The 7796-nt window shown below is 54.5% G+C and overlaps 1 protein-coding gene across 1 annotated transcript in view; it reads right to left on the reverse strand.

The window, feature by feature from the left end:
* The window catches only part of EPHB6 (EPH receptor B6), a 17749-nt gene extending 15693 nt beyond the window's left edge, over positions 1 to 2056 (reverse strand). Inside the window, exon 1 of the mRNA XM_030885226.2 lies at positions 1810 to 2056. The gene's annotated coding sequence lies outside the window, so the exon portion shown is untranslated. The remainder of the gene's footprint in view (positions 1 to 1809) is intronic.
* Between the last annotated feature and the right edge of the window lie 5740 nt (positions 2057 to 7796).

Raw genomic sequence — 7796 nt, forward strand, 5'->3', positions numbered from 1 at the left:
GGTGTGTGTGTGTGTGTGTGTGTGTGTGTGTGTGTGTGTGTGTAAGGGCAACCAGGAAAGGTTCAGGAGTGGCTGAAGACCCTTCTCAACTCCATCACATCCCTGTCCCCACCCCATCTGGAGCGTGGTGGGCTGGAAGAGGAGGGGGCTCTTCCTCCACATTGTCCTCATTGGGGACAGAGTGGGGTGGGTCCAACAGGTGCTGGGAGGGTGTTTGGTGGCTGGTACATCCCTGTTTGGACCCTTGCCTGTTGTTCCCAGTATTCGCAGACACAGTTCAGCCTCCAGAGCCCCCTCACTTGCATGCTGGTCGCTAGAAAGAGAAAGTTCCTGCCCAGTCACCCCCTGCCTCCAACCAGCAGTTCCTGGGCACGCTGAGCCACATTGCTGGGTGGAGGGCCCGGGTGAGCCGATGGGGAACAGGCCTGGCCACTTCTCTTCCTGGGCATGGCCAGGCACAAGACAGCAGCGAGCAGGGCTGGACCCAGGCCAGCTCCCTGGGGCAAGAGGGAGGGGTCAGGCAGCCCAGGCGGTGAGGAGGGGCGCAGGCCCAGCCCCAGGTGCCAAGTGGGGTGGAGCAGGCAGTGGGCGGAAGTTGGGACTTGGGGGTTGAGAATGGACAGCACCTTGGGCCCCTTCCATCCGCCTCCCCGCTTTCATGTGCATGATGGGGGGCATGGGGACGTGTTGTGGAGCGCTGGGAGCACCCGGCTCCACCCACCCAGAAACTAGAAGTCCTAGTGAAAGGCGCTCGTTTTCAGGACCCTGACCCCAGGCCTCCGCGAGGATCCTCAACCTGGAGCATCAAGCCAGAGTAGGGGTCCTAGCAGCACGGGGGCTCGGGGTGTCAGTAATGGCGGGTCCGAGGGGAACAAGCTGCACCGCTGCGCTCCCCACGGATCTGGATCGCGCGTGGGGGGGGGCGTGCGCAGAGAAACAGCAGAAGCCTGTCTGGAGGGCCCCACTACTTTTGCAAGCCCTAATCCCACGGCCCCCCTGCACACTGCTCCCCCAAACACCGCTGGCGACGCTGAGCTCACCTACCGCCGCCCGCCGACTTGTTCTCTTTAAGCCCGGGGGGAGGCTGGCCCGCGGCAGCGCTGCTCCGATCCCTGCAGACGGGCGGAGGTGGGGCGCGACAGAGGCGGGGCGCGGGGGTCCTGACAGGCCGCGTCGGGATCCGTGTTGCTGAGCTCGGTGGCGGGTCCCGCTGCCCGCCGCGCTGGACCAAGGCTGGAGCAGGCGCAGCCAGGCCCGCCCCCGAGGGCCCCGCCCCGCCCACCACGACCCGCCCCCGGCCCGCTCGGGCCCCGCCCAACTCGGCCGGCTCCACGAACCCCCTTCCACCACGGCCCGCCCCCGGGTCGCCTCCCAGCCCGCCTCCTCCCAACGAAGCGCGGCCCCTTGTCCCCGTCCAGGCCGCCCTCTCCTGCTAACCCCGCCCCCATGTCCCCTCCCAGCCGCGTCCACGCTCCGACCCCTATCCGCCTGGCCCGCCCCCTTAGCCCAGCCCACCACCCATGACCCCCCCTCCTTAGGCCCACCCTGCGCGGCCCCTTCTCAGCCTAGCCCCCTCCTCGCCCTTTGGCCGCCTTCGGGGATTCCGCGGGCTCATCTGAGCGGGGCTGGGGTCATCTCCCCCCCGGCGGCCGCGTCGGGACGGGCTTCGCGGTGGCTCTGCGGGGAGCCACCCTCCCGCCCCGCACCCACCCTTAGTTCCGTAACTCCGGGAACTAGACCGCGGGGTGCCGGGTCATGGCCGCGCTAAGGTGGGCGAGAGCGGAGCGCGAGAGAAAGGAGAAGACGAACCAGAGGTCTGGGGGCCGCAGTCGGGGCGCCCCGCGCGCGGGGGCTCTGTGCAGGCCTGGATCTGGGTCCTCGTTGGGACTTCAGGCTCGAGACCCCTCTCTCAGAGACGGAGAACCTAGCTGGTTGGCTGGGGTGGGGGGCGCTGTCCGGGGGTGCCGGTCAGGCTAGTGGGTGCGCAGCCGGTGTCCCAGATCCGAGAGAAGAGGGGCGGGGGGCAGGTGAACTCAGCAGGCGCCTGAGATGGGGTGGGAATCGGAGGGCGCTCCGCCAGCGTGTGTCCGCCCACCTTCGCCGCCCCTCCGAGTGAGCAAGGGCGGAATGGGGTCTATTGTCTGGTCCTCCTGAGCCGCGCGCGCCTTCCGACGAAGTGCTGCTACCACCTGCTGGCGCATCCCAGGAACACAAGCCGGTGGTCCCCGCGTCGCCCCTGCCAGTCCCTCATCGCCATCGGCCTGGGGGCGCAGACCCCGTCCCGTCTTCTCCCCCCTCTTCCTTCATTAACACACCTGTATCCATCCGGTCTCTAACCGCGCTGGGCAGAGGAGGACGGGTGATGGCAGGGTGCATTCGCGTGCTGCCCGCACAGAAATCGAACAAAGAGACTCTTGATGGGGCGCTGGGAGGCAGGCCAGCGCTCACGCTGAGACTTACTGAGCGAAGCCCGGCAGGACAAAGCTGCAGAACTCATCTCCGCATGGCCAGGGGCCTGTTAACATCTCAAGTCAATTAATAAGCCTCTGTGATCCCACATGGGGACACTATTAATAAGTCCATTTGGACTGGCCAGCGCTGAGCTTGCTTCTTGGCTCTGAAACTCAGAGATACATTTCCTCCTCACCAAGGCCCTCAAAGACATCTGTAAAGAAAGTTGAATTTACACCGTTTGTGATCGGCAGTTCAAAACAACCAGCAGGTCCTCAGGAGAAAGGAGGGGCTTTCTACTCCCCAAAAGAGTTACAGTCTGGGAAACCCACAGGGACATTTCTACCCCGTCCTGTGGGGTCTCTATGGGTCAGAAGGAACTCAATGTCAGTTGTTTGAGTTCAGTTTGTGATGCTATGTAACTCATGACATGAGTCTGCAGAAAACCTTGAAGAAGAAAAAAAACTAATCAAATTCTGTTAATGTGAAATTATCAACAAAACGCAAACAGAATGCTACAAACCCCAGCCATCCAGTCACTAATTGCAACACAGCGGGTGCTGACAGGGGAGTAATCCTGAGTGTACACCTGCCATATCTGACAGATGGCCCCCTGTCTTCAGGGGCCACCTGGTTGACTCGGGACATAACACAAGGCAACGCATCCCACGATCGCTGTGGACCACACTCTTAGATCCATAGGCTTTACATGGACTACTTTTCGGAAGTCGATCACCACGCCTTTCTTCGTAGACTACCCTAGTTAGGGACCCTCGGCTGACACCTGCTCATTCCGGCGCCTGGGACCTGAGATTCAGACTTTATTGGGACCGGCCTGTGTCCGGTGATTTGTGTTGTTCTTTGGTCAATAACACTTGAGCGGCATCCGGTCAGCAGAGAGAGCAGCCCTGTACTGCGGGGGCAGAGCCGCGCATGACCGGTCTGTGTCAGGATCAGCACCGGCACGTCTTCATCGTCGGAGGACAGCACTGCAGGTTTCCCGCCATTCCTTGGCTGCCGGAATTGCTGCTACCATGTGTCCAGGGCTTGCTTAGAAATGCTCTCCGACCGTGAATAAAAATAATCCTATTTAAAGTTGTTCTGTGCTGAAGGGCAGAGCCTGGCTCCGTTTGGGGCTCAGAGCAGGTATCATCTGGGGACACAGCCGTCTCATGCGTGATTGAAGCCAACAGCAACGCTCCTTGCTGCGTAGGCTTCTTTCTCCAGGTAGAGGGTGGCTGGCTCCCTTACCAGCCAGCCTCTTCTCTCTGAGTTTTTGCCTCCTTCCTGGGATTTTTCTTCTCTTCAATACCCCTCACCCCTGGCCCTCAGGAGCTGCAAAATTTCTTCCTGATTTCCCGTAAGAACAGTGAACACGCTGGCAGTATGGTACACAAAGAGCTATACCAGTCAACCTGGTGCTAAGAGAGAGTTCTAGACAAAAGCAATGAAGATGTGCCCTGAACCCTAGTTCAGCAGGACCGTTGGCTGCAGGCCAGATGTTCACCTCTTGGCCACCAGGGCCCCTCCCTAAATTTCCAGGGCCTCCCCTGTGCCCCCAAGCTGAAGTCTGTCTTTCCAAACCGCCCCCACCCAGGCCCCAAATAAAACTGTCAAATGTCTTGTTACACAACCAAATCTCTCCCTCCCTGCCCACCCCCCACTCCCTGTCTAGAAGCTTCTGGCATCTTCTAGGTTCACCTCAAACTAAAAATTCTCTGTCCTGGAGTCAGTTCCTACTCACAGAGACCCTACAGGACAGGGCAGAACTGCCCCTGTGGGTTTCCAAGAGTGTAACTCCCTGGGAGTTGATAATGTAACCCACGTTATTTTCCTGAAAAAAAGACTTACAGACATTGAGTCCTTTTCAAGGCATAGTGACCCTACAAGACAGGGCAGAACTGCCCCTGTGGGTTTCTGAGACTGTCGCTCTTTGTGGGAGTAGAGAGCCCCATCCGTCTTCCAGAGAGCAGCCAGTGGACTCAAACTGCTGACGTTCAAGATCACATTCTCACATGTAAACGCTTCCAGGGCTGGGTTATTTGAAAGACAAACCAAGCAGGGCTTCAAATGGGTTCTTTGAGGTTCTGCCTCCTGCTGGGCAGGGTGCCCATCCACCCCAGCTATGCTGAATGGGGATCTCCAGGTGACTTTATGTGTATATAAGAACCCTCCTTCCCCCATCCTCCCTAAGCTGTAAGAACCATCTGGGGCTCATGTCAAATTGTAGATTCAGATTCAACATAACAGAGGTGGAAAGGCAAGTTCACAACAGGGGTTGAACACACTGGCTTGGAGCTGAATTGTACTTGAGGGCTGATTGCCACTGGGGCTGCCCAATGGGTGTGGCACATACCTGATGGACACCCGGGCAGCCCAATGAAAGTGAGTGGGTTACAAGCCTCCCTCAGAGATGTCTCCCAAGATCCAGTGACCTTTGCTGAGCACTTCAGAAGAAGGGGTGCATGACACCTAGCCCCCACTCGCATGGCTAGGGTTACCAGTGGCTCTGGCTACCTAGGGCTATGGCTATCAAAGGCTATGGCTATCAAAGGCTATGGTTATCAATGGGTATGGCTTTAAAGGACTCTGAATATCAAGGGCTATGGTTCTCAGTGTCTAGAATTCTCAATGGCTATGGCTATCAAAGGCTGTGGGTCTCAAAGGCTATGTTTCTCAATGGTTCTGGTTCGCAATGGCTAGGGTTATCAGTGACTATGGCTCTCAATGGCTCTGGTTCTCAATGGCTAGGGTTATCAGTGGCTCTGGCTGCCAAGTCTTCTTTTCGGAGTACCTCCAAGTGGACACAAACGGGAGGCCTTTCAATGAGCAGCCAGGCATGTCACCATTTGCAAACCCAGGGACTGTTTGCAATGATGGATGCCTTTTACAAGACCCCATTCCTTGGTGTATTGTCTTGTGGCATTCTCTCTGAGACCGTTGTTGGAAATGTACATTCCTTCCTTTATACTGTGAGTTTAAATCAATGCTGACAAAGTCTCAGATGATGATGAGGAACTGGCTGGGGTGGATTGCAATGGTAAAGTGAGCTCCTTGATCCACAACTATGCCACCAACTCAGAAGAAAAAGTGTGAGAGTAACACACACACACACACACACACACAAACATGCCTTGGCTCTAAGAGAAGCCAGCTCATTAGCTGCCATCCAGTCTGTTGGGCTGTCTTAGTCTGGAAGCCCCAGGGAAGCCAGCTCAGCCCCACAGCAACACTCCAGCAGCCTCCACAGAGAGTGGCTGGCCACTCTTGCACAGCAAGAGGTGCATGGCCCAATGAAGAACCAAAGTATCCGGCATGGAAGGTTGGAGTGCTCACCTGGAGCCACCGATGTCCCCATATAAGCAAGAAGGGTGGAACACACTCCACATGTCAGCCAGTGAGCGTCTGTGTAGTCTCCTGTGCCCCCCACAACAAAGGGGTGGGGTGTTCTGCCCTTGGCTTCAAGCTTCAGACCCAGATCATTTACATCAAGGAGCATATTTTCTTCAGCTCTGGGTCCCAGGGGTACTGTCTCATCACACCCACATCTCACGGCGGAGGTGGTCACCTGCATGGCTCTGGGGTTGGCCTGCCAGCTCCATCCCTTGCATTTCTCCCATGCCTGCCTGGCCACTCCTCTGGGTGGATGGGACAGCTGCAGCTCGCCAGGCTGCTGGGTGCCCTCTTGTCTTAGATGCTCTGCCCCCTCCTCCCCCCCAATTCAAACAGGACCCAGCATGTTCCCATCGTCCCTTTAAACACCAACAGCAAACGGGGACAAGTCAGCATCGAGAGCATGTTCATACACAACAACCACAACAGAACCGAGAGCTTCAAAGCAAATCTGAGCAAATGGAAAAGCAACAAAGATGTCAGAGTTTCAGGAAAGCAGCTTCTGCGATATTTTTGAATGCGTTACAAGTAGAGATGGATGGATACAACCTCAAAATGCTGGGGGCGGGGGGAGCAGAGAGACACATAGTGACCAAAATAAAACTTCAGTGGTGCAGGGGGTGGAAATGACGTCACCTCCAGGGAAACCATGTCAGTCAAATATCAGATGAGCCTAGTGAGACATACATAGATGCATTTTTAAATAGCAGAGGAGGTAAAGGATTGGGAAACTTCAATAGGGAGTTATACACTTAAAAGATAACAGGAAAAAAAAAGATAACAGAGATGCTAGAAGGGAGAGCCAGATCAAATAAAAGGAAGTATATTTTAAATGTATAAAACCAAAACTCAAATTCACTGCCATAAGGTCGTTTCCAATATAGGAGGTGGTACCCCACCACCACAAAAAAAACAAAACAAAACTGGAAGGTTTCCCCCAAAGATATGTATTTAAATTTTCCCTCCCCTCTCACCCTCATGGCCCCATGATAGATTATAAATTAATATTATGTTCATATCTCACAGCAACTGCTGTCTCCCTTCCCCCATGGTTTCTGTTGTTCTCCCCCCTGGAGGAGGTGAGTGGTTATGTGCCAATCATTACAAACAGTTCCCTTTTCCTTTGCTCCCCTCCCTCCTTCCCCCTACCCTTTTGGTATCAGTATTCCCATTCCTGTTCCTGGATTCCATGTATCTTGAGCTTTATCTCTTATCTCCACCTGTGTGCCTGCTCCTTATCACCTTCAAAGTACTCTCTGCATTACATGTAATACATTTTTGAAATCTGCAATTCCAGTCTTGGAAACATTTGACAATTCACCTGTTTCGATGGCTGACAACACCTCCCTCATTTTTTTCCTTAACCTCTTCTACATCATCAAATTGCTGTCCTTTCATGTCCCTCTTCATTCACAGAAACAAAAGGAAATTGCACAGAGTGACGTAAGGTGAGTAAGGTGTGTGGGCTAAGAGAGGCATGCTGTTTTTAGGCCAAAACTGGCTCACTGAGATGGCTGAATTTGCAGGTGCACGGTCATGGTGACAAAACCAGTATCCCACATCTGCCACAAATTAAGTCTTTTTTGTCACACACTGTTACACTATCTTTTCAGAACCTCTAAATAGAAAGCTTGATTGACAGTCTGACCTGGTGGAACAAACTCTAAATGCACCATGAGCCGACATTTGCATCCATTTGGGAAGTTAACCAATGTCCAGAATGAAGTTTGTCATCAGTAGACATTTCACCTCTTTTTAAACGAGAAAACCACTCATACACTTCACTTTTTCCCATAGCACTGTCCTTATAAGCTGTGTCCAACATCACAGCAGTTTCTGCAGCATTTTTCCTGAGCAGGAAACAAAATTTCACAGCCACATGCTGTTCTTTTAAATCGACTATCCTGAAAAAAAACTCCAAGTTTTAAGTGAAACTGCTTTTACAAAAAAAA

This window comes from Echinops telfairi, unplaced genomic scaffold (genome assembly GCF_000313985.2).
Source record: "Echinops telfairi isolate 266 unplaced genomic scaffold, ASM31398v2 ScPeMD7_23;HRSCAF=83, whole genome shotgun sequence".
Lineage (NCBI taxonomy): Eukaryota > Metazoa > Chordata > Mammalia > Afrosoricida > Tenrecidae > Echinops > Echinops telfairi.